At 32.2% G+C, this 25,284-nt stretch overlaps 1 long non-coding RNA gene across 1 annotated transcript in view; it reads right to left on the bottom strand.

The window, feature by feature from the left end:
* Positions 1–25,284, bottom strand: part of LOC144365583 (uncharacterized) — a 411,011-nt gene that overhangs the window by 139,630 nt on the left and 246,097 nt on the right. The window contains exon 3 of the long non-coding RNA XR_013424198.1: positions 671–775. This is a non-coding gene — a long non-coding RNA (uncharacterized LOC144365583). The remainder of the gene's footprint in view (positions 1–670; positions 776–25,284) is intronic.

Below are 25,284 nucleotides of genomic sequence, written 5' to 3'. Positions count from 1 at the left end.
GGTGTTACTAGAAACCACTTGAGGAGAATATTTCACTTTCATTTAAAATGATTTTGTAATGTGAAAAATATACTTCTAAAATTAATAGAAATGTTTTTATTATATCTATAAACTCTTAAGAATCAAGATAAATTATTTTTATTAAAGCTACAAAGATTTTTCCCAATGTTTAGATACTAGAAGTGAAAATTACAAAATTACATATTATATATACATATATACACGTATACATGCATATTTATGCATGAGTCTATATGCATACTTACATCCATAATTCACTAACTTAATGGTAAAATCATTGTGCTTGAGCATTTCATTCTTAAACATACATTCATGAATATATTGCTATTAAAATTGAAAATCCTTTTCTGAAAAAATTTGTTAATTTGATTCTGACATTTGAAAATTTTAATTACATTTCCATTTTCCAGATAATTATTAAAAACATGACAGACATGGTTAAAATAAGAATATTAAAAAATTTATTAATTTGTTATTTATAATACTCTCAGAACTTATATTTTAATAGCAAAAAAATAAAACAACACAATTTCCTTGTAGAAACTGATGAATCCATGCCTGCTGCAATATCTAGGTTAGCTTTTTGTTACTATGACAAAATGCCTGAGAAACATCAATCTTAATGGAAGAAAGATTTAGTTTGACTCACAGTTTCAGAGGTTTCAGTCCATATTCACCTGGCTTTAGGCTTCAGGTGATGCAGAACATCATGGCCCAAGGGTGTCGAGGTGCAAAGCTGTTCACCTCATGGAAGCTAGAAAGCAGAGAGAGAAAATTAAGAAAGGGGTTGGGGACAGAAATACTTTATGGTGTATGCCCCCAGTGGCTTACTTCCTCTAACTAGGCCCTACCTCCTACAGTTTCCGCCATATCCCAACAATGCCAACAGCTATGAACCTATCAATAAATCAATCCATTGATGAGGTCAGATCTCTCATGGTCTAATTCTTTCCCCAGAGCCCCATCTTTGAACATAATTGTATTAGGAACCACGCTTTCAAAATAGGAACCTCTGAGGGACATTCCAGATCCAACCCTTAACACTGTGTTATAATATGGTTTTAAATTATAGACATGAAAATAGACAATGGCTTTAGAAGATTGGTTTTGGTTGTTTAAGTAATTAAGATAATATTTCTCAAAAAAGCCTTTCAACCATGGTATTGGTGTATGGACTCTGGTTTTAGATCAATTAAAATGAACAACAGATTGCATAAAGCTCATCATCAGTAATCAATTTCCCTCACTGAGCAATATTAACTTTCTGTCTTTGTACCAAGAAGTTGTGGACATGTTATTTTACATGACATCATAAACATGAGTTAAAATTTAAGACATAAAAATCTAAAGTGATACAATAATAATTAGAAAACACTGAATATGACTCAAATATTTAAGAAACTAAATATTTAATTTGTAAGATAAGTGGGGGGAATGAGCTAATAAGAGAAAAGAAAGAAAATTTTATTTGGTAGTACTTTTCTCTCTATAGGCATTTAAAAATTAAATAGAGTGCAGTGAGATGAATAAAGACATACTTGAAATGTATATTTTAAATTGTGTCGTTGATTGTACCCTTGTGCAAATGTGGCGACACTTGCAGGACTTAATAAGGTGCTTGCATGTGCACTTTTCTGACAGATTTGTGGGGTAGATGGAGCTTCTTAGCATATACTTTCTCTAAGAATAAGGTCCCAATTCAGAGAAAGTTCTGTCATTCCAGCAGGAAAAGAACTGTGTAAATTTTGGCTCTAATGACCATTTTAGTTACTAATAGACAGTGAACCACATTCAATTGAATAATTTTATGTTCTATGACAGTACTAAAAATATATTTCATCTATATTGGGGTAAGAACTAAGAGTACATGTCATTTAACAAGTTGCTTGAGAGCCTATTATATGATCCTATACCAACACTTGAACAGTTTAAACTTGGTAGGAAATGGGGAGAAAAGAAATAGATGTGTCAATCAATAGTTTAATACAGTGTATTGAATTAGACAAGGAAAAAAATTATAAAATTTTGTAAGTTATCAAATAGGAAGAAGCCTTCCTAGAAATCACTGAGCTCAGTTCATCCATTGTTTTTGTGCCAAGGACACTATCTAATATGATAGATGAAAACTTTAAATGTCAAACTTAAGATTCTGGTAAATGAAGAGATGTCAAAAGATGTGCTTTCCCAACTAGACAAATCTTTTTTAGCCTCCTGAGATCTCACACTGATCTGTGCATGACAAGTCATCTTTAACCAGGAGGAACCCTGTCCAAGCATCAGAATCAATCCCCACCAAACCTTCAAGAAGTTATAATGTATCAATTCATACTCTATTTGTCACCTTATTCTGGCCCACTTCTGCTTTATTTTGGCCCTGATACTTGGACCCTCCCTTTGGCTGTTGTTTTCTGGGCTGAAATCTTAATGATTCTGCCTGTTATCAATCCAATTTTCTCAAGTTGGTCTTGGCCAGGTTATCTAAGAGAAGTCTTGGCTCCATTCTTTCCTGGTAGTACCCCTATTTGGATGTTGTTTCCCTCAGGCAGAATCTAGTTAATAGATAATAGAATAAAAAAAATCACTTTTATACCCTTTTTAAAATTTTAATCTATCATTTAGATAGTGTCCTTGGCACAAAAACAATGGATGAACATCTTGTTCCTCTACAGTTCTTGCAGTCCTACTCTCATATCTCAGGCCATTTTGCCAAGTCCAGATTTCTGGCCTGGGCTACACTTTGCTGCCCTCTTCTGACCCACAGTCATTATAGTTTCCATTTTACAGAAACTAATAAATGTTTAGGTTTCTAAAACTCTTAAGGCTCCTGTTATTATCATCTTGTATATCCTTGCCTATAGAAATAATTGCTATTTCTATGAGATTTAAGAATATATATACATTCTTAAATATATATATATATGTATATACATATACGTATATATATGCATCTTATATGCATAGATGATGGAATGAAGCACTGTACTTTTCTACATTTAAATTAATGGTGGTAAAAGAAGCTTATCATATTTCCATGATCATCTTAACTATTGCAAATTATTCCAAATGACTTCTAACTAAACAAGGTGAAAATTTAAAGTGAAAACATAAATAGACATGCATTAATTATTATAATCACATATTTTTCTAATTTTTAATGAATATTCTGAAGTAATATTCATCTACTTGACCTATGTTTATGTTTTTTATGTACACTCTAACATTTGTTAGATTGGATCATTTATATTCATTCATTTATTCAACAAAAATTTGTGTTTGCTCTGGAGGCTGAGACAAGAGAACCGCAAGTTCAAAGCCAGCCTCAGCAAAAGTGGGGCACTAAGCAATTCAGTGAGACTTTGTGTCTAAATAAAATATAAAATAGGGCTGGGGATGTGGCTCAGTGGTCAAGTGCCCTTGAGTTTAATCCCTGGTATCAAAAGAAAAAAAAAATGTGTTTGCTCTATTTCTGACACTAACTTGGAGTAGGGAAAGCATCCATTCAAAGAATTTAAGTCCAGGGGAACAGATACAGGTGTCTTTAAGTATTTTCATTTTAAAAAGTAAGTGCTAAGGGGATATGTGAAAAGTTCTAGAAAATGGTTAATTACATGTCTATAGAAGAAGATTTTTTTTAAAAAAGCCTTCCTCTACATTATACTACTTTATCAAAGAAGAATAGAAGATACAATAACAGACAAAGAGGGAAAACATTCCAGGCAAAGACAATGACACTTTCAAAGATATGAAGACATAATATTATAGAATTTTTCTTCATGACTCTTACATTGTAAAGAAATTCTGGGAAGAGTGGGAAATAACACTGAAAAAAAGAAAGTATGAGTCAGTTTATGAGGTACTTGAATTCTTAGCAAAAGACCTCAGATTTAAACTTGTAGACAATTAAGCAACAGATAATCATTAAATGAGTTTTAGCAGAGGAGTAATGTGGCTAAAATTCTATTTTGGAGTTGAATCTGTAATAATGGTTTGACTATGGACTGAAACAGAGAATGTTAAGAAAGTGGCAACTAGAACAGGAAATATAAAAGGGAGAATAATTGAGCTACCTTAAGAAAGTATAGTGAGTTTTAAATAAAACAACAAAGAAGGCCAAAGCAAGGTGCAAGACTCCAAATTAATAATAAATTTATGACTGTAAGAGAGGTTTTCAGACATACCTTTGAAATTTTCTAAATTTTAAAGACAACAAATTTTCAATTTTCTTAAAGCCTATCTAATATGACAGCAGTTCAAATTCTCAGGTCTGCCTTTTGTCTGCTGAAATTCAAACTTTAACTGACCCAGGTTCCCTGTCATCTGTTCTTATTTCACTTATCTCACTATTCCTGACATCTCTTATGTAAACCAAAGTGAATTTCACTTCCGCCTAAAATCATTGTGTATTTTGCTACATCTCCTCTTCCATCTCTATTAATTGAATTTTTATAAATTTGTATAAATCATTTTAATTTTACTTCTTTCCTTAAATATTTAGTTATGCACGCATGTCCTCTATCTCTTCTCAGTGTTATTGCATTAGTATAATAGTTCTTTAGTAAAATTATTAACATCTTTTAGCTGGGTATATAACTCATGCTTTTTTAATTCCTCTATTTTCATACTACAATATACTTGAAGATGTGATTCTATTTTTTTCATCCACTTGTATTTCCATACACAGGTCTTCATTCAAATAGTTTTTAAAAAGTAATAACAAGATGAGAAAGAAAGAGGAAAAAGTACATATGGGAGGAGATAAAATTAATGTCTAATTCTAAAATAATCTGGACAATAATTTAATACAATGAATTTAATAGAGAAATATCTCTATTGGCAGGGAGATTTTATTATTTTGATTCTTAAGATCTCATTAGGTAACTCTTTTCTGGCATGATTAATCCCATATATTATGTGATAGTGCTAAGAAGTGTAAGTGAAATTCAAGGTGAGTTACATAAGATCACCTTGGAAGCACAAACATCAGATCATATGTGTCTAATGAAGAGACTATTTATAGCATCAGAGTTCAACATGAAAATATGTGACTGTTGTGATGAAACACTATAGCACCAGGTTTGATGAATGAGCACAGAAGCACATTCTCATACAAGAACAAGAAAGCCCTAGGGGTCCATCAAGTCAGACTGATGCACCATTCAGGCACTGTTTTCCTTATTCCCATGATCTCTCTCTCCTGCATTCTTGAGCAGCACTAGCAACAGAAGCTCATTTTGCTAAGATATGTCTCTGGGCAGTCCATCTGAAGTACACTCTTCCTTTCTGTATTTATTTTATCTCACTTTTTTCTCAGATATTAATATTCAATATCTCCTCCTTCATTCCTTATGTACACTTCTAAAATCAAGGCCCTCTTTCAGCTTGATGAGAATTGACTAGATTGGTCTAAGAGATAATCACAAATGCTTCACAGTTTTAAGATTTTTACAAATGCTTGAAAACTTTAAATCACTAAAATATTACACACTACTCTTCTGTTTCTCAGTTTAATTTCTTCATAGCTGTCCGACATTTATTTTAATAGATAAAAGTTTCATATTCTAAAAACTATAAGGCTATTTTAGTGTGTGTGCATGTGTGTGTGTGTGCATGTGTGTGTGTGCGCACGTGCGTGCACAATGCTATACATAGAACTTGGGGCCTTGAGCAGGCTAACCTTGACTGTACCACTGAGCTATACCACCAGCCCTATATCTGATCTGTACACTAAATCATAAAAAGATTGAACTTTTGCTTTGTATGATTGCACAACAATTTTTTAAAATAAAAGATTATTTAAATAACACAGTTTGAAAAATTTATACCCTCATTAAATAAACCTGGGCCTTAAAATTGGAATATCTAATTTATTATATAAAATAATAGACATTAATTATAGTTTCTTAAATATATAAAAATTATAATAGACAGGGAATAATGAAAGTCAATTTTGTTTGCCATCTCTGGGATAAGACAAAGTAGAGTATATTGAAACATTTAAACTTCATCTCTTATGTGTTAATTCTTAAAAATGAGACTGAGATTTAAAAGCAAATAGATCTAAATATAAAGATTCAATAAAACTGGATATTGTGTATAAAATACGGTTTAGGGAAGTTATACTATCTTTGATAATCTTTTATATCTATTGTCAGATCAGGCAATGTGCAAAATAAAACATGCTTTCTGTTTTATAGAATGAAATCCCTGGCAGAGAAATTCAGTCAACTATCCCATGTTGCATAGCAAAGAAAGATTAAACTGGGTTGGAATCCATGCATTTTGGATCCCAAGACCATGTAATCACTACATTTCATAATTCATTTTGTTTTTTCCTTTATTTTTATTGTGCTTGAAGCAGTTCTTTTTTAAAAACTTAGAGAATAATAATATAAATGTTAAGTTATAATTACATTTTAAAATCATAAAATCTTTAGAAATTTGCATTATGCCTTGTAAATGAATAAAAGATTAGTAATGAACATTTGTGGTGATACTCATTCTTAAAACATAAATTAAGCATTATTTCTCAGAAATACATTTTTTAAAGATATGAAGAGAGGACTGAATGTTTTCCTAAGAAATGTCTGACTTCTGATTATTTAACTTGGAACAAATAAGTTCAGTTTTCATTCTGTGCATCTCTTTTTAGAGATGTTCTCAATGGTAAGTGTAGGAATGAAGAACATGGCTTTAGATTTCCCAAATCTAAAAGAACTTAAATAAGATTAGATATTTCTGAAATATGTTAATGATGCCTAAATGGACAGTTGTTCTAATAGATTTTTTTTCCATTGCTTCATCCTTGATTTAACTATCTGGAGCTAATTACAGAACCCATAGTAGAATAAAGACTTCCTGCTCCCTGTCTCTCCTGTTGCTTTTCACTGGTACCCACCAGTTTCAGCCACTTTAGTAGGCAGTATTATTCAGTCTCCATTTCCTCCACTCAGAGTGACTGCTCTGATCTTACTTATTCCCCTCTTTGAAATGACATCCAGAAGTTGCCTCCAGGCAGAAAACTGACAACACTGGGGTCCATCACTTCCTTTATTTTTGGTATTATAATTTTGTAATCTTTTTTCTTCAAAAATGGAAAGCAGTTTGTGTACTTCAGAATTTTAATTAAGGATGGTGGGGTGCCAGTTCAACCAATTATTCTGTTATTTATGAGAGCAGAAGTTACCCTTATAGATTTCAAATGTTCAGGAAAATACTCATCCTTGATATGTTCCCACTATGTAATTATAACATTTATTAAATCCGATTAGTAGTTTACTTCCCAACAACTGTCTGTTCTTGGGCATATATGTCTATTACTTTTATTCTTTGCTTTTTTAAAAAAAATGAATTCAGATGCTTTATTAAATCATTTCCCTGAGATTTCTCAGACAGGATTTAGAATCTAGGTATTTTAATGTTAATTTCTGTGTTCTTCCAATATGGCGAAACGATGAAGGATGTAAAGAATGGACCTAGGGAAGCAAGGAACATCTTCCTGAAAACGTAAAATTTTGGCAAGCTTAGACCTCAATGTACACATTCTTATTCCATCATCAGGCTTTAATTCTGACAGGCTAAGCTACAGAAGCCATCTGGAGAAGAGAAAAGAAATCTCCCCACCCATCGCTTCCCACTGACTTTAATATGACCCATGAATACTGTTAACAAACACCAGCTGTCTTAACTCCATACAACATTTTACTCTTTTTTTTTTTTTTTTTTTTTTTGCCTTGACTTCTCACAACACTTTCAGAAGAAAAGGGGATTGAATTCATCCTTGATATCCTGATGTACTGAACTAAAAATAATTATTTGGATTTGCTTTATTTTTATATCTTTAATTTCATTTTCATTCTTGCAAAGGGTTTGAAATATCAACCAAATAATAATGATTAATAATTGCTGAAGTTTAGAAAACAGTATTTCAGATATGAAATATTATTAAAAATGTATTGAAGTTGTATCTAAGATAAATCATATTCCAGAATTACTGAATAATGGACACTTCATTTTATCTTAATATTTTATTTACTGCATTAGCAAAACATACTTTTGTCCCCCTCAGTATAACTTCGTAATGTTTTTCAAACTGTTTACAACAGTCCCTTTGTCCTTATAATGAGTGGGTTGAATCATTGAAGTCTTTCTGGTTTCTCATAATTAATAATTCCACAGAGATAATTCTGTTGAAGGAAGTGTGTAGGCATCAGTGCACAACCCCCACCCTGCCCCGCCACCTGCCACTTGACTATTTCTCAGTGAACACATTCAGGGGCTGGGATGCTCTCAAGAGAATCTGGCCTGAAGTTTTTCCTCTGTTAGATGGCCTTGTGTCCTTGAGGAATTTGTTAAATATATATTGAAAACAATTAAGTATCTCTTTTTCTCTCTTTCTCTCTCATTCTGCATGTATCAATGCACACGACAAATAACTGAGTAAAAATGAAATATGATTTTAATCTTATGTACATCTTCCCAGTATTCAATGATGGCACTGATTTTTATTATTCCATCAGGGGAAAGGTGGTGCTTGGGGTTTCTTCTTCAGTTAGCAAGAGTCATTTCAAATATTTTTTACTTGATCTTTCTCTAATAGCTCTCACTCCACAGATCAAAAATCCATGTGGGTATTGGGTCCTCTGTTGCTAACTTATATCTTCATATAACTCATTACTTTCATAGGTACAAGTTGCATTCACATACCCACTAGGTCACTATGAGATGGACTTAATACCAATAAATATTTATTCCTTATCTTCAATAGTTACCCTCTCTGAAGAGTGCACTGTAATGATTAAGGTCAGTTCGAAACCATTGTTCTAATAATCCCATAAAGGGCAAAGTATTTCCATTTTTTAACTCACAATAGTTCTGAAAATGGGTTTCTTTGGGAAAAGCAAAGAAGAAAAATAATAATACACAGTTGTAGTCAAACCTCAGGTCTCTTTTCGAGGTAACTGGCCTCACTTTCAATTAGGAGGTTCTGTCTTTGAATTACAAATAAATATAAAGTGGCTAAGTTTTTGACATTAGGTGAGATTATACATATTTTAATCACTCAAGTCATATATACTAGCAATTAGGCCATTGTTCCATTTAAATTCACCTTGCTTAAGTAACAAAGTCTAGGTGCATATCCTAGACTTGTTATCATTTCTTATTTTTTGGAAGTACTGGGGATAGAACCCAGCTCTATCACTGAAATACACACAAGCACTTTTATACTTTTTATTTTGAGCCAATGTCTCATGACATTGCCCAGGATGACCTTGAATTTACAATCCTCCTGCTCAGCCTTCTCAGTTGCTGGGATTATAGGTGTAAACCACTGTACTTGGATAGATTTGTAATTTAAAAAAATCAATAATATAGCAGTATGTTGTCCATATACTTCAGTTCTAGAAATTGAACGATTAGCTGAAGCTACAGGAAAAATTACTCTGATTGTGACCCAAGCTCTTCTGTATATTATTGCAACTATGCCCACCTGTTAAGCACTACTACTATCACTTAAGCACTACCATTAACATTTTGGCTTTTCCACAATCTTGCTGAAATCAAGGAATACATTTTTGGACCAGATCTTGTATTATCATTCAAATTTTAGAGAGCAAACTCTACAAATACTTCCAAGATTTTCCAGTGCATTAATAAAAGGCATATCCTCTGAACCTGTGGGGGATAGGAGGAAAAGTGTTAAATTTTACTCTAACATTCCCATCTCCCTAAGCCTCCCTAACACTCTCCTTTGTGTTATTCTAAAAGAGATAGCTCCAAGGAACATTCTGACATCACCTAATTGGACAATGGAAATTCCTGGGTCATTGTCAGTCAATCAATCAAAGTAATCAGCCACTCTACACTGCTGCTTAAAATAACATACTGGTACAAGAATCTTGATTAGGTTAATTAATATTGATAAAAATTGATGGAAGTATTATTTTAGAAGGAAGGGTATTGGGGAATGAACTCTTGAATCCTTCGCCACTGAGCCACATTCCTCAGCCCTATTTTGTATTTTTATTTAGAGACAAGATCTCACTGAGTTGCTTAGCGCCCCACTTTTGCTGAAGCTGGCTTTGAACTCACAGTCCTCCTGCTTTAGCCTCCTGAGCCACTGGCATTACAGGCATGCACCACCAGGCCTGGCTGGAAGTGCTATGTTTTAACTTCTTTGGTCTAATACTCTCAGAAAAATTCTCATATATATTCTCTAAGTTTCTGCAAATAAAAATTAAGAACTTTATTAATTGTAGAAATCAGTGCCATTATAATGAATATAAGCATTCTATTCCCAGGTTAGACTTTTATATGAAAACCAATAGAGCTATTTAACTTACGGTGCAATTTTTCACCCACAGTATAAAATTTGGAGTCTCAATTTTATTTATAGAAGCCTTGGGACTATTGGAAAAGATAAATAATTTTAGGATAATTACAGAAATTATCATTGTCAAATTGTCTGACAATGACTGAAATGAATAAAAATTGTTTAATGCTTCCTTTCAAGTCTCTTCAGTTGAGTCAAAGGCAGTCATCCTAACTCTCCACTCACCTTAATTTTATTCAATTTTGATTACACAGCAGATCCTTGGTTTCTGAAAATTCTGTCTTCTTTTTTTTTTAATATTTATTTTTTTTTTAGTTTTCGGCAGACACAACATCTTTGTTTGTATGTGGTGCTGAGGATCGAATCCTGGCCGCATGCATGCCAGGTGAGCACACTACCGCTTGAGTCACATCCCCAGCCCAGAAAATTCTGTCTTCTGTGGACACTTCACACCAGATTATCACAGAAAATAACTTGAATAACTATTTCTTTGCTGTATGGTTTTGACTACCAAACTTCAATTTTCTACTAGCAATTAAGCCATTGTTGCATTTAAATTCACCTTGATTAAGTAACAAAGCCTAGCTGCATATCCTGTATAGATTTGTTTGTGGTACCAGGATCTCTATCGATCAGTATTTAGATGGGAAAATAAGCAATTCTGGAACTCTAGTGGATAATGACTACTTAAATCTTTAAATTGGTTGGAATGCTTTTGGCATTCCTGAAAGAACAAATGATATAAATGGTTCTGTAAAAGTAAAAGAAAAAGAGAAAAAGGTTTTGATTCAAAGATTATGAAGCTGCCACCAAGTCTGAGGCTGAGTTTCTGTAGAGTTGCTATTCCCTCTGCTTCTCTTAGAGGAACCTAAGAACTTTCTATCTTATAAACAAATTAGTGCCTCTGAGCAAGACATCTGGGCTCTGCACTCCCACTAACACTGTGAAAACGTTTCCAAGATACTGGATCTCAAAGCTACCCCAACTGGCTCTCAGAATCATCTCATGTGTCCAACTCTTCCAGATACCATAGGAAAAGTTGAAAGGAATTGGCTCTTTTTTCCTTTATCTCCCCTTAATACCATCTACCAGCATAACATAATAGGAATTAGGGAGTATTAAATTAAGTTTCAATCTTCTAGCCTCAATGATAAACAAAAAAATATAAATGGATAATAATGACAGGAGAAACTGTTAAATACAGAGGAGAGTGATTCTTAGTTTGAATTACATCAAAATCGAATCATTTCTAATATGGCAAAATAATCACATTAATGTCATATTCGGTGACTGCCATCTGGGCACTAAAATAAATCAGCCCATCTAGATAGTACTGGTATATTCAAAAGTGCTTATCAGCTTTGAGTTATATCCAGCACATATAGTTATAGAGCCTCTATAAGTATAGCTGTAAGAAACAAAGGAGCTAGTAGAAAAGGGTCATTTCAATTAAAATTAATCAAGCCACAGGTATTTAAATCTCTGACAAATGCTTTTGAAGGAAGTACTATTTCTTCTCCATGAGATTTCCTCTTAGCCCTTATGTTTGGGATATCCCTATGAAAGTTGCATAGATCTGGGGGCATGGAGCATTGCAATAATTAGCTTTTAGAAGGTAGTTTTCCTGTCTTTTGGACAGCTATAATGGACTACATACTGAAAAGACAGAACCCAAGCTTTTTGTTTTTCTTTTTCCCTGACATATTCTCTGTGTATACTGTTCATTATTCTGTGTATACTGTTCATTTCAAATAACCCTTAGCCTCAACTGTGATCTATGATTGACAAAGGCAAGAAACTATTAATGTAATGTTCATCAGATTATGGGGCCATTATTTCCTTTTTTATACAATAGAAATAGTTTCAATAATGAATTTCTACTTTATGTAATGTTAGGTTCTTCATTTGGTAATTTTCTATTTTTTTAATGAATGAGATCAGTGCAATGAACTTTCCTCCTCGCTCTCCTTTCTTAGTGTCCCACAGATTTTATGTGTTGTATTGCCATTCTCATTGTCCACTAAGTCCTTTTTTATTTCATTCCTGATTTCTTCTGCTATCCATTGGTCATTCAATAACATATTATTAGTCTCCAGACTAGAGTAGTTTCTATATTTTATATTATCATTGATTTCTAATGACATTCCATTATGATCTGATAGAATGTGAAATATTATCTCTAATTTTTTATATTTGCTAAGAGTTGCTTTGTGGCCTAATAAATGGTCTAGTTTAGAGAAGAATCTGTGCACTGCTGAGAAGAAAGTATATTCAGTCATTGATGGATGAAATATTCTATAAGTCTGTTAAGTCTAAATTATCCATTTTATTTTTAGTTCTGTATCTTCTTTAGTTTTTGTTCAGAGGATCTATCCAGTAGTGAAGTAGGAATGTTAAAGTCACCCCATATTATTGTGTTGTGGTCTTTTTGATTCTTGAATTTGAAAAGCATTTGTTTGATGTACATAGATGCTCCACTGTTTTGGGCATAAATATTTATGATTGTTATGTCTTGTTATGCATAATTCCCTTAAGCAGGATGAAATGTCCTTCTTTGCCCCTTCTGATTTAACTTGGGCTTGAAGTCCACTTTATCTGATATGAGGCTAGAAACCCCTGCTTGTTTAAGTGATCCATGTGAGTAATATGTTTTTTCCTCATCCTTTTATCTTTAGTCTGTGGATGTGTTTATCTATGAGGGAGTCTCTTGGAGGCAGCATGGTGTTGGGTCTTGTTTTTTAATTCAATCTGCCAGTATATTTCTTTTGATTGATGATGAGTTTATTCCATTTACAATCAATGTTATTATTACATGTGATCTTTATTCTCTATCATTTTTATTTGTTTCTGGTTTTTAATTTTAATTAATTTATCTATTAATAAATGTGTGTGTGTGTGTGTGTGTGTGTGTGTGTGTGTGTAGTTCCTCCATTTTCTGGTTTTCATTTTTATTTTTCACTCCTTCTTCATGAAATATCTTATTGAGTATGTTTTGTAGTGTGGGCTTTTTAGTTGTGAATTATTTTAACTTTTGTTTATCATAGAAGGTTTTTATTTCATGATCCATTCTAAAGCTTAATTTTGATGGATGTAGTATTCTTGGTTGGCATTCATTTTCTTTCAGAGGTTGGCATATATTTATCCCAAGACCTCCTAACTTTGAGGGTCTGGTTTGAGAGGTCAGCTGGGATCTGGACTGCTTTTCCTCTACATGTTACTTTTTATTTTCTCTGGCAACCTTTAAAATTCTATATTCTGTATGTTAGGCATTTTCATAATAATATACATTGATGTGGGTCAGTTGTACTTTTGTATATTTGAGATCCTGTATTTGATTTTCTATTACATTCTTCAGGTTTGGAAAATTTTCTGATATTACTTCATTGAAAGTTTCTGTATTCCTTTAGTTTGTATCTCCATTCCATAATCTGTCTCCAAAAATCTTAAATTTAGTCTTTTCAAGTTATTCTATATTTTTGTAAGTTCTATTCATTGTCCCTTAGCATCTTTTCCTAATGGCTAACTTTTTTTCAAGATTATATATTTTGTCTTCTTTGCCTGAAATTCTGTCTTCCAAATGATCTAGTCAGTCGGTGATGCTCTTTCAGTTGAACTTTTAATTTGGTTTATTGGGTCCTTCATTTTGAGGATTTCTGATTGTTTTTTCCAGAATCTCTGCCTCTTTAATTGAAGTGATATTTCACTTTCTCTATTTTCTCTCTGATTTCACTCCTTCACTTCGCATATCAGTTTAACTATGTACATCCTAAACCCCTTCTCTGACATTTCTTCCACTGTAGCATCAATGGATTTTATTATTGGAGTATCTTGGTTTGTTTGAGGTTATTTGTTTCCTCACTTTTTTATGTTCTTTGTCTGTCTACCCATCTAACAGTATGTATCTGAGGCAGTAGGGTTTCTACCCTGTGGACTTATAGTGTCCCAGAAGTTTTCCAGTACCTCATTCTTTAGGTGTATACAAGTAATAACAACAACCAATGCAAAAAATATACAGAATTAAACCAAATAATTCCTACTATGACTTCTACAATGTTAATTATCACAGCAAACAGAAATCATATTATCAGTTATTGCCTACAATAAAAACAGGAAGTTTGCAAAAGGGTTTACAATTTCAAATGGTAGACAGGGAGAGAACAGAAGTGATATAGGATGTGATGATTGTGAGGAGAAAAATAGAAGTAAAAAATTAAAAGCAGAGTGAAAGAGCAAACAATAGATATTTGCTGTCAATAGAAGAAAAGAGAAAAAAATCAGGAAATAGGTGAGTGAAAAATATATAATGTAAATTTTTTAAATTAAAAATAAAGATAAAAGAGTAAATATAGATAGATAGATAGATAGATAGATAGATAGATAGATATAGATATAGATATAAATATATCTCAAACATCCTGGTTCTTTAAAAAAAACTAATCCTTGTAAAGTAACTACTTTCAGAAATGAGAAAAAGAATATGAGTATGCATAAATGTCCATATACCATTAAGATCACAATTTAACAGAGAAAAGGAAGGGAAGAAGAAAGAACAACAGCAACAAAATCTAAATGAAAAGTTTAAGAATGATTTCCAATGGAGTCCAAAAGATTCTCAGCTTCTCTTCTCAGCATTTTCAGTTGAGGTCATCTGGAGTGTGATGCTCCACCCTCTGGGTTCTTCAGTGAGAGAACTAGTCTTGTAGGCAGAATTCCTGAGGGCAAGGTCTAAGCTTAGGTGGGCTCCACTCTCTTGAATGAATGCCAATTGGTCTGGAGATTTTAGATCCGCACACCTCTAAGACCCACTAATTGCTGGTCCATGCTGGAAGACTTTATCCCTGGTATTTCCCCTGGGTTCCACTCATATTGGGGAGGAGCCAATTTTTAGTCCTCTCTGTCACCTGCAGCCTCCATGTTTCCTGGTTATGCATTCAGTATCCAAACTCAATCTCACCCACCCTGCCCTTCCAAATTCCTAGCAGTTGTCTCTCTCCAAGCAGGTCCTGGAACAACCTGATCGGAGGGAAAGGGGTAGACCTGGGTGGGTTTCCATGACTATTTGTGCCCTGTGTAAACCTTTTTCTACATTTGATTTGTCCTGATTACTTAAGCACACTGTATGTTATGCAATGTGTTTTCTGTGCCTGTATTTGAGGCCAAACTCAGGTCTACCAGGATTCAGCTCCCTCCGCTGTGGGTCCCTGTGCTGAAGCACCAAAGTGATTCCTTCCTTTGTCCTCTGCACACAGCCTGGAGATATGGAGGCTTATTTCCTGCACAAGGATATTCTGCAGTGTGCCTTTCAAGTCTGTTAGGCAATGTCCTTGATCTCTAAATGCTCAGTACCCAGACATGCCTCAGGCCTTCTAAAACTATCTGTTCCTTTAATTCCCGTGTTCCTCCACTTTGCTCATGAAGGACCACTTGGTTGATGCTTTTCACTCTGCCAAGGTAGCAGATGTGCTGCTGGAATTTCTTCTTTATTTTAATATATTCAATCTCATGAGTCCCTAATCTGCTTTGAATGTACAGTTTTAAATTCCAATAAAGTCTTCACCCCTATTCCACCATCTTGAAAATTCCCAGGAGGAGGTTATTGTTATCAAAATTTCTTCTCCCGTTTTCATGGAGAGTTAATAATGGGTAGTATTTACTACATTTTCACCACCTCCACCACCACTCCTTGCCCCCCAGAAGAGAGAAAAGATGTAGTCCTCAGTTTCATAAATGTTTCACAAAGAAAAGCAGCAGATTCTCCTATAGCCAATGCAGGTGTGTTTTTGTAGTTGTGAGGAGTAGGGATGGCACAGGTATTTTATGGCACTAATTGTCTTAATGGTCACCGGCCATTCTGTTCTCTTTTATGAATTATACAAAAAGGAACAGATTAGATTCCCCTGCTTCCCTTTGATTATTAGTAAAGATTTTTTATTACTATAAATAACAAAATAAAATTTCAAAGTATCAAACTTAATTACCTGTATTATATATATATGGACAAGTTATTATGACTTAATACAACAGGATCACTTGATTGTATGTGATCATTATGCTGTTTGGTTGTCTAATGGTCTTAGAAGCTAGTAATTACAAAACCTATAAGAGTAGAAATAGCACAGTTTATAGCATCCTAGAGACTATGATTACCTAAACAAAATTACTATATGATGTTTTTAAGGAAATATATGAAAATTAAGGAATTATGGGAGAAGTATGACTTAAAAATCCATCAGAAGTTTTCAGAATACAAAATTAAAATTGCCATTTTAATTTAACTTTGCTATCTAACTTTGATTACTGATCATTTCCAAAAGCAATTGCTTAATTATGGTATAAGAAATCTGTGATCCTTCTACAAGATACAGCCCACTCAAGTATATAGCTAGAGATAGTATGCACTTCATTACAATCAGTGAATATAATATAAAAAACAATTCAGAAATGATTCTATTTTTAATCAAATATGGTAAAGCTTATTCTTTCCTATTAAACTGATAAAACTTTACAACCTATGAAAATATCTTTGTACAGAGTTCACCTAGAGAAATGTTCAGCTAGATCAATATATAAATCTATTTCATTAATTTTAGTCTAAATTATCTGTGTATTCTTGTGGGCTCTACAGAAGGCAAATATGGACAGAAACAGCAAAACCTAAAAGGAGAACAGGGCAATCTGAATTATGGTTTCACTTTAGCACATTAACAATTTACATATTAAGCATATTTTCCTGTTTTAACCTGGATATTTCCATCTATTTTAATTCTGATGTTATTTGTACTAAAATGAGAGAGAGAGAGAGAGAGAGAGAGAGAGAGAGAGAGAGAGAGAGAGAGAAGAAGAAGAAGAAGAAGAAGAAGAAGAAGAAGAAGAAGAAGAAGAACAGGAGAAGGAGGAGGAGGAGGAGGAAGAGGAGGAGAGAGAATCCCTAATATACAAATTAAAAAATTAAAATACAGGATACAGTAAAAATAAGATTTTTAATAAAAACATCTAAAACTTGATTATATTTCATTTAATGATTAAAGAAAAAAAGTGATCACAGAAGGCCAATTACAGTAGTTCAAATTTATGCTTTTTGCTTGCATGTTAAGCCTACTACATTGGGAAGTTTTCATTATTAAAATCAAACAAACAAAAATATCCATGTGAACAAAGTTTTACATAGAATTTAGTAGAATCATACAGCAAAATTGAGGGGTGCCCTTTCTACCTGGGAATACTTTTTCTAGTATTTTAGCTTCCTTTTCTGTTAGATTAAAAGCAGAAAGGGACCTTGTGCAAGACGCACATGCATCCAAAATCTTAATCGTGACATAATTCTTCTAAAATGTCTATTTCTATGAACACATTTTTGGAAACATGTAGAGATGCATACATAAGTTTATATGTGAATATTTGTGATAACTCTGTTCCTAAAGAAGAAAAATTAACAATACTTGGTGAAACTTTTTGCTTTAAAAATGATAAAAATAGCTTTTCCTCAATAAGTAACCATTATTTAGTAAAACAGGCAGTTTCCTGGATTGATCTTGAACTAATAATGTAATAAGCATTTTCATATGATGCTTGAAAAACTGAGATTATTTGTTTTAGTTTTTCTAAGACTCAAAATCAAATCTCATTTATCTCTTTATAAAACCTAAAAGCTGGCTCGATTGGATTTAAACAGTTTGTTCTAATTTTATTTATTTACTCAAAAACTTTTGCTGGAGAATTCATTAACTTATGGGCACTGTGCTCAATATTGAGGATAAAGAAAGAAATTAAGAGTCTTATTCTTTAGAGAAAGGTGTGCCTTTTGAGATATGTTATGAAGGATTGGAAAAGAAGTGGTAAGAAGTATAGGGATTATTATTATATCTGTCTTTCCTGATTGCTCTACATAGACACATGATTTGGTTATGGTACACAGAAGTCACTCATTGAATTGAAAATACTTTCAAGTAGATATGTACTTGGTTTAATAATTGCTTTATTTTTGTATTTAAAAAATTTTATTATGTATTCTGAAATATTTCATGGGAAAATCTCTTCCTTCTCTCAAAATAAAAGCACTTATATTGCTCTGTGAATATTACATAATCAAAATAAAATAACCATGCTGAATCTTTTGCTAACACAGATCATCCACTTAGATAAGGCAAATTATTGACAGATTTAAATTACAAACTCTGGGATTTCCATGCATACTGTTTTTTTTTTTCAAAAAAGGAATTTTATTGAGTGTTCTCAGAAATAAGGACTTGCCCATAAGGAGAAAATATTAATTTTATCTTCTTCTTTTCCAATTAGTACTTCATTGATACATAGATATGTATGCTGAAAAGTGTTACAAGGCACAACTCAGATGTATAATAATATGCTTAGCAAAGTAACAATTTACCCACATTTTATCCTTTCTATCTTCTGTTTTAAGATAAGACTTCTTATGCAAGAGGACATTATAAAAACTATTGCCTTTTTATCATGGCATTAGTTTTTTTATTAATGTTTTACCATATGCATTATTTTATTGAATATCGTGTATGCTTTTAAAAATTCAAAGTTGCTAAAATACAGATATAATTTTGAAATGAAGAAGATAAAACCAGTAAGTTTTTAAGTACATACAAAACAGTTAACATATATGAAATTGCAGGAAAATTGGTCAATCCTAAAGATAGTTTCCAAAATTTTATTTATTAAATTGGCAAAGAAATAAAAATAATGAAAACACCATAAATTGCATTTGTAAATCATAAAAAGCATGTCATCTCTATGCTAAACTATGTGATAAAAGCAGAGATCAAGGCACATATATGTTTACTATTAACTACTTGCTAAAATGAAAATATACTAACCATTGTTAGTTTCTATGCATTAGATAGGTTCTTTTTTATTTATTTATTTTTATTGGTTGTTCAAAACATTACAAAGCTCTTGACATATCATATTTCATACATTAGATTCAAGTGGGTTATGAACTCCCATTTTTACCCCAAATGAAGATTGCAGAATCACATCGGTTACACATGCACATTTTTACTTAATGCCATATTAGTAACTGTTGTATTCTGCTACCTTTCCTATCCTCTACTATCCCCCTCCCCTCCCCTCCCATCTTCTCTCTCTACCCCATCTACTGTAATTCATTTCTCTCCTTGTTTATTTTCCCATTCCCCTCACAACCTCTTATATGTAATTTTGTATAACAGTGAGGTTCTTTAACTTCATTGATAACTAGGTTCCCCTTAGGAAAATTGATATTTATCTATCAAGAAGAGCATAATATTTCTTATGGGAACATTGCCTCCTATTCTAACAGAGTTCAAATGAGAGTTTGCATTCTCATGTGGCTTATACCCAAAGACACGGTTCTCAAGGAAGACTTTAACTGTATCTCTCCACTGATAATATTGAATTTTGAATGAAAAAGAAAAAGTCTTGATTTCTGTCTTGCTGGTAAAAATGAAAATGTGGCAATGAAAATCTGCTAATGGGAAGGTGGTCAGCCCTGTGGAGAAAGCCAGTAAGAGAGATGAAACCAGATCACAAAGTGGAGAAACAAGACATGAAGAGACAGCTGGGGCAGCATCCGAGTCCCAGTCTTTTGCCTCAGCACCAGCCTTTCCAGCACAGTTTTGTGTCATGAACCAAGAAATCCCTTCTTTTGCCTGAGCAAGTTGAAATTGGGTTTCAGACAAGATTGGATGTATTCAAACTGGTATGGCTGTACACTGAAGTTGGGTTTTAGTCGTTCATCCAAAAGAGCACTGAATGATTTTATTGTTCAATATTGCAGCCTTTAAAAAATCATTTTGAATCAACTATTGAAAATATTGCTAATAATTCTGAAATGCAAGTTGTTTTATCTAATATAATACTAATTCTTTTAAAAGAATGGATTTATCATAACCAGATAGGATTTTAGTCACATGGTTAAAAGATAAAAATCATCAAAATTTAAACAAGAGTACACTGTGCATCATCCTACGAAGTTATCATCCCTAAAAACTTTTCCTTAAATACTTTTAGTAAAGAGGAGTTAAGTAGGTAAAAAGAAAGAAAGAAAAAAACATGTGAGACTCCCATTTAAGGAAAAAAAATCATTCGGTTAAAATAACCTTTGGGAATTATTTTTAAAAGAGATTTTTTTAGAGCAGTTTTGGTTAATAGCAAATTTGAGAGGAAAGTAAAGTGAGTTATGATGTACCTTCACCACATGTGCACAATCCTCTCCTATTACCAATATCCTGAAAAAACTCATATAAAAGGTATGAAAAAGATAGAATATGAATGAGACAGGAATCAAGGCATGCCATTACAAAAAAATCAATCAATCAATCAACAAAACACAAAGGGAGGGTTTGTGAAATGTAGCCTAGCTTCTGCAAGACCCTTTGTTCAATCCCCAGGACCAAAACAACAAAAACAACAACACACACGCACACACACACACACACACGAGATAAGAGAAGACAAATGCAGGAGAAAAGAGGGAAAATAAAGTTACAAGACAGACATAAAACAATTAATAGAATGCTAAGTACTTCTCTACCAGTAACTACTTTGATAGCAAATGTATTAAACTTCAAATAAAAAAATATAGAGTAACAATGGAAAACAAAAACAACAAAGTAAAACCCAGATTTTAACTACATCCTGTCAAGAAGAGACTCATTTTTGATTTATAGACACACATAGGCTGAGAGCAAAGTTTTTAGTCTTGAAATTAAAACAAAAGACAAACATTATACAATGACAAAAGATCAATTCACAAAGAAAAAAAATAACAATTATAAATACATATGTACACATCATCAGAGCACCCAAATATATAAAATTAACCTTGACAGAACTGAATTGGGAAATAGATATCAACACCATAATAGTAGCACATTTCAATATCTCTCATTCAATAATGAATAGAACATCTAGAGAGAAGATCAATAAGGAAACAGGGGACTTGAATAACATATAGACAAAATGGCCTTGCCAAACATATACAAAACACGCTCAACGCTCAACAACAAGAAGATGATGTACATTTATCTTTAATCTTAACAAAATTATGAAGATTAAAATTATAACAATTATCTTTTTCAATCAAAATGGAACAACACTAGAAATAAAACTGGAAGTGAACAAATATGTGGTATCTAAACAACACATTCTTGAACAACTATTATGTCAAAGAAGATTTAAAATTAAAAAAGAGAAGGTAGACATTATAACTGATGCCATAGTAAAACAATGTTTATAAGAAATTACTATAAACTATTTTACTCCAACAAATTAAATAATCTAGAAAAAGTGGAAAAATTACTAGAAACAAAATCTACAAGATCAACTCAAGAAAAATGAAAATTCTGCACAGATCTATAACTAATATGGAGCATGTCTATAACTAGTAATCAAAAGCCTCCCAACAAAAAAATGTCTAGGACCTGAGGGCTTAGTGAATTTTACCAAATTTGTAGAGATATAATCCAATTTTTCTCAAACACTTCCAAAAAATTTGAAGAGGAAGGGACAATTCCAAACTTATTTTATGAGGTCAGCATTACCAGAAAAAGACACTGAAAGAAAATTTCAGACCAATATAGCTAATGAATACAGGCAAAAAATTGTCAACACACTACCAACAAACTGAATTTAAGAGCATATTAAAAGAAATACCAAACAAAACCAAGTGTGATTTATTCCTGGGATCCAAAGATGGTTCAGCCTACAAAATCCATCAATGTAATTTACCACATTAACAAAATTATATGATCATGTTGATGAATGGAGAAAAAAAAGTTTGACAAAATTCACTACCCTTTCATAGTGAAAAAACTTAACAAACTAGGAATAAAAGGAAATCGCCTCAGTATGATAAAACCATATGTGAAAATCCCACAAGCAACTTTATATTCAATAGTGAAATACTGAATGATTATTTTCTAAGATCAAGAATAAGGCAAGGATGTCCACCCTAAAATCTTCTATTCAACACATTTCAGAAAGTCTTAACCAGAACTGTTGGGCAAAAAAAAAGAAAGAAAATCCATTTATATCTGATAAATATGGAGAAATGACAGTGGAATATGATGGACATTATTATCCAAAGTACACGTATGAAGACACTAATTGGTGTGAATATACTTTGTATACAACTAGAGATGAAAAATTGTTCTCTATATGTGTAGTAAGAATTGTAATGCATTCCACTGTCATATATAAATTTAAAATTTAATTTTAAAAAATCTGAGAAACATGGAGCAAAATTTTGCCTGTTTACAACTGACATGGTCTAATGTACAGAAAATCCAAAAGGTTTCATTAAAAAATCTGTCAGATATAATAAACTGATTCAACAAATATTTATGATACAAAATTAACATGAAAACATCAACTGCATTTCTATATGCTAACAGTAAGCAATACAAAAATAAAATTAGAAAACATTTTATTTATAGTAGCAGCACAAAGAATAAGATACTAAGTAGTAAACTTGTTCCATAGGTGAAAGTTATATACATTCAAAAATTTAAAATATATATATATATATATATATTAAAAGAAGTAAAGAAGATACAAGTAAATGAAAAGACATTTCATGCTCATACTCATAGTTTGGAGGACTTAATATTGCTATTATGCTCATAGTACCTAAAGTAATCTACAGATTCAATGAGTCTCTGTCAAAATCCCAATGAATTTCTTTCTTTCTTTCTTTTTTTGTTTTGAAGAAATAGGACAAACATAATAAAATTTGTATAGAACCACATAGGACCCCAAGTAGACAAAACAATCTTGGGAAAGAAGAACAATCCTGGAGACCTCTAAAACATATTTGACTCTAAAACATATTTCAAAGCTAAAGTAATCAAAAGAATAGTGTATAGCATAAAAAGAGATATACAGACCAATGAAACAGAACAGAGAGTCCTAGATAGGCTTACATGTATATGATTAATGGTCTGAAGATCAGGGTAAAGAGAGTACACTCTTGAGAAAGAACTGTTTCTTCCATCAAATAGATCAAGTTAAAGTGGATATCTGTGTGCCAAATAAATAAACATATAAATAAATAAGAAAAAAGAAAATGGTCTTTTATACTATACCAAATTATCAAGTCAAAATTGATTAAAGACTTAAAAGCTGAAAGCTTAAAACTAGTAGAAGAAAACATAGGAGCACTTGGCAATAATTTCATGAATACCATACCAAAAACACAAATAACAAATACAGTAATAGACAATTTTGGATTACATCAAACAAAAGGAACAATGTACAACAAAGGAAATAATCCAAAAAGTTATATAATCAACAAAATTAAGTGGAATCCTACAGAATTTTTAAAAATTACAAACAATATATCTAAGTAGTTAACAAAAATAATATAAATAAAACTCATGCAACTTTCAGGCAAAAAACAAGTAATACAAATGAAAAATGAAAAAAAAGGACTTGAGTAGAAATTTTTCTAAAAAAGACATAGAAATGGCCAATAGATATGTACAAAGATATTTGACATGACAAATCATCAAGAAAATGAAAATCAAAACCATGAGAAATCACCTCACACCAAATAGGATGGCAAACATGAAAGAAAACCAAAAAATTACAAATACTGCTGAGGCTGTTGAGAAATTAAAACCCTTGTGCACTTTTGGTGGGAATGTAAAATGGTGTAGCTGCTATGGAAAATAGTTTGGAAGTTGCTCAAAATATTAAAAATAAAACTACCATGTGAGCCAGCAATCTGATTTCTGGGAATTATTCAAAATTGAAACCAGGATCTCAGTGGTATCTGCATGACTATAACTATTACAAACACTTAGTGCATTACTATATTCATTGCAACATTATTTTCAATAACCAAGATGTAGAATCAATTAAAGTGTCCATAGTTGGGTGAATGGATAAAAAATTGTGGTACATTGATAATAACAACATGATCCAGTCTTATGAAGGAAAGAAATTCTGTCACATGCCACAAGATGAGCCTCAAGGTCATTATAGTAAGTGAAATAAGTAATCCACAAAGGACAGATCCTACATAATTATACTATTATTGAAGAATCTATACTCATCAAACTCACAGAAGCATAGTAGAATGGTATTCACCAGGGGCTGAAGGGAGAGAGAAATGAGGAGCTACTGTTCAATGCATATACAATTTCAGTCAAGCAGATCGGCTCTACAACACTATGCATACAGTTTAACAACTGCACTGTACACTTAAAAAATTGTTAAGAGTATATATTTTGTATGATACCTATGAAATCCATTAAAACATATGTGTTTTTATGACACAAAAAGTGTCATGATTACTTCATTGGTCCCCTATATTATGTCCTTCAAATCATCATTGAAGATATCTAAAAAGAGTCAAAGTCATGTTTACAAACTATATGTTACTTACAATTTCCAATTTTCTAAAATGGTTAAGTTTTATGGGTTATGTTGAATTTATTTCTTTTTAAGTCTATATTTACCTAGTTTTTCCTCTAAGCACCCCTCTCTCTTCTAGTTATTCAGAACAACTTTTTTAATCCATTTACATCCTATTTTTCTTTGTCTTCTTCTTGGTTCGTCATGATTTCTTACTGGCACTGACCTCCCTCACACAATATTTTTGTACTCTATTTTATTATTTTACAATGTTTATGTAACTATAAAATCTGTCTATTGTCATATTTATATAACATTTTTCATTTCACATCACATAACTCTTGGCTATTTTGCAAAAAATATTTCTGTTCCTAGTTGAATTTAAGCTCTTGTACAGTCTAAAGCTTCAATTGGGAATTATTTCCTCCTACTTAATTTCTTGAATTTATAGTATAATCTGAACCATTACTTTACTGAAGTGTATACTCAAAATCAGGAAAAACAAGTCTATTAAATGCTTGCTAATTGTATCAGAAAAGTCATCACTGAAACTTCAGGAAAGAAACAGA

The sequence above is a fragment of the Ictidomys tridecemlineatus genome, chromosome 7 (genome assembly GCF_052094955.1).
Source record: "Ictidomys tridecemlineatus isolate mIctTri1 chromosome 7, mIctTri1.hap1, whole genome shotgun sequence".
Lineage (NCBI taxonomy): Eukaryota > Metazoa > Chordata > Mammalia > Rodentia > Sciuridae > Ictidomys > Ictidomys tridecemlineatus.
The sequence above is the reverse complement of the archived record's forward strand: the minus strand, read 5'-3'. Positions and strand labels throughout refer to the sequence as shown.